Source organism: Cebus imitator, unplaced genomic scaffold (assembly GCF_001604975.1).
Source record: "Cebus imitator isolate Cc_AM_T3 unplaced genomic scaffold, Cebus_imitator-1.0 Scaffold66, whole genome shotgun sequence".
Taxonomy (NCBI): domain Eukaryota; kingdom Metazoa; phylum Chordata; class Mammalia; order Primates; family Cebidae; genus Cebus; species Cebus imitator.
Window position 1 is genome coordinate 6,465,315 of NW_016107381.1, and position 2,854 is coordinate 6,468,168.

General features: G+C 37.5%; 1 protein-coding gene across 1 annotated transcript in view; it reads right to left on the reverse strand.

Annotated features, from left to right (window-relative positions):
- Positions 1-2,854, reverse strand: part of TMEM231 (transmembrane protein 231) — a 28,274-nt gene that overhangs the window by 12,682 nt on the left and 12,738 nt on the right. The gene's annotated exons all lie outside the window — the stretch shown is intronic.

The following is a 2,854-nucleotide window of genomic DNA, read 5'->3' on the forward strand; positions in this document are numbered from 1 at the left end:
AAAAAAAAAAAAAAAAAAAAAAAAAAAAAAAAAAAAAAAAAAAAAAAAAAAAAAAAAAAAAAAAAAAAAAAAAAAAAGCAGGGGTAGCAATCCTACTGTCTAATAAAACAGGCTTTAAACCACCAAAGATCAGAAGAGACAAAGAAGGGCATTACATAATGGTAAAAGGATCAATGCAACAAAAAGAGCTAACTATCCTAAGTACATATGCACCCAATGCAGGAGCACCCAGATACATAAAGCAAGTTCTTGATGACCTACAAAGAGACTTAGACTCCTGCACAATAATAGTGGGAGACTTTAACACTCCACTGACAGTATTAGACAAATCAATGAGACAGAAAGTCAACAAGGATATCCAGGACTTGAATGCAGATTTGGACCAAATGGACCTAATAGATTTACAGGACACTCCACCCCAAATCCACAGAATATACATTATTCTCAGCACCACATCACACTTATTCTAAAATTGACCACATAATTGGTCAGTCAGTCTTCAGCAAATGTAAATCACTCCTCAGCCAATGCAAAAGAATGGAAATCATAACAAACAAGTCTCTCAGACCACAGCATAATCAAATTAGAACTCAGGATTAAGAAAAGCACTCAAAGCCACACAATCGCATGGAAACCGAACAACTTGCTCCTGAATGACAAATGGTTATACAATGAAATGAAGGCAGAAATAAAAATGTTCTTCGAAACCAATGAGAACGAAGACACAATGTACTAGATCCCATGGGACACATTTAAAGCAATGTCTAGAGGGAAATTTACAGCAATAAATGCCCACAGGTGAAACAGGGCAAGGTCTAAAATCGACACCCTATCGTCAAAATTGAAAGAGCTAGAGGAGCAAGATCAAAAAAACTCAAAAGCAAGCAGAAGACAAGAAATAACTAAGATCAGAGCAGAACTGAAGGAGATAGAGACACAAAAAACCCTTAAAAATCAATAAATCCAGGAGCTGGTTTTTTGAAAAGATCAACAAAATAGACTGCTAGTTAGACTAATAAAAAAGAAAACAGAGACGAATCGAATAGATGCAATAAAAAACGATAAAGGGGAGATCACCACTGATTCCTCAGAAATACAAACTACCATCAGAGATTACTACAAACAACTCTATGCACATAAACCAGTAAATCTGGAAGAAATGAATAAATTCCTGGACACTTGCACACTCCCAAGACTAAACCATGAAGAAACTGAAACCCTGAATAGACCAATAACAAGGTCTGAAGTTGAGACAGCAATTAATAGCCTACCAGCCAAAAAAAGTCCAGGTCCAAACAGGTTCACAGCCGAATTCTACCAGACATACAAAGAGGAGCTGGTACCATTCCTCTTGAAACTATTCCAAATGATACAAAAAGAGGGAATCCTCCCTAACTCTTTCTATGAGACCAGTATCATCCTGATACCAAAACCCGGCAGAGACACAACTAAAAAAGAAAACTACAGGCCAATATCCATAATGAATATTGATGCAAAAGTCTTCAATAAAATATTGGCAAACCGAATCCAACAGCCCATCAAAAAGCGTATCCACCATAATCAAGTAGGCTTCATCCTGGGGATGCAAGGCTGGTTCAACATATGCAAATCTATAAACATAATCCATCACATAAACAGAAACAAAGGCAAAAACCACATGATTATCTCAATTGATGCAGAGAAGGCCTTTGACAAAATTCAACAGCACTTTATGCTAAAAACTCTCAATAAACTAGATATTGATGGAATGTATTTCAAAATAATAAAAGCTATTTATGACAAACCCACAGCCAATATACTGAACTGGCAAAAACTAGAAGCTTTCTTTTTAAAAACTAGAATTAGACAAGGATGCCCTCTCTCACCACTCTTATTCAATATATTGGAAGTCCTAGCCAGAGCAAGTAGGCAAGAAAAAGAAATAAAGGCATTCAGTTAGGAAAAGAAGAAGTCAAACTGTCCCTATTTGCAGATGACATGATCGTCTATTTAGAAGACCCCATTGTCTCAGCCCAAGACCTCCTTAAGCTGATAAGCAACTTTGGCAAAGTCTCAGGATACAAAATCAATGTGCAGTAATCACAAGCATTCCTATACACCAATAATAGACAAACAGCCAAATCATGATTGATCTCCCATTTACAAATGCTACAAAGAGAATAAAATACCTAGGAATACAACTAACAAAGGATGTAAAAGACCTTTTCAAGGAGAACTACAAACCACTGATCAAGGAAATAAGAGAGGACACAAACAGATGGAAAAACATTCCATGCTCATGGTTAGGAAGAATCAATATTGTGAAAATGGCCATACTGCCCAAAGTAATTTATAGATACAATGCTATCCCCATCAAGCTACCAATAACCTTCCTTACAGAACTGGGAAAAACCACTTTAAACTTCATATGGAACCAAAAGAGAGCCTGCACAGCCAAGAAAATCCTAAGCAAAAAGAACAAAGCTGGAAGCATCACGCTACCTTTCTTCATACTATACTACAAGACTGCAGTAATCAAAACAACATGGTACTGGTATCAAAACAGAGATACAGAGCAAAGGAACAGAACAGAGGGCTCAGAGGCAATGCCACACATCTACAACAATCTGATCTTTGACAAGTCAAACAAAAATAAGCAATAGGGAAAGCATTCCCTGTTTAATAAATGGTGTTGGGAAAACCAGCTAGCCATATGCAGGAAGCTGAAACTGAATCCCTTCCTTACACCTTATACAAAAATTAACTCCAGGCCGGGCGCGGTGGCTCAAGCCTGTAATCCCAGCACTTTGGGAGGCCGAGGCGGGTGGATCACGAGGTCAAGAGATCAAGACCATCCTGGTCAACATGGTGAAAC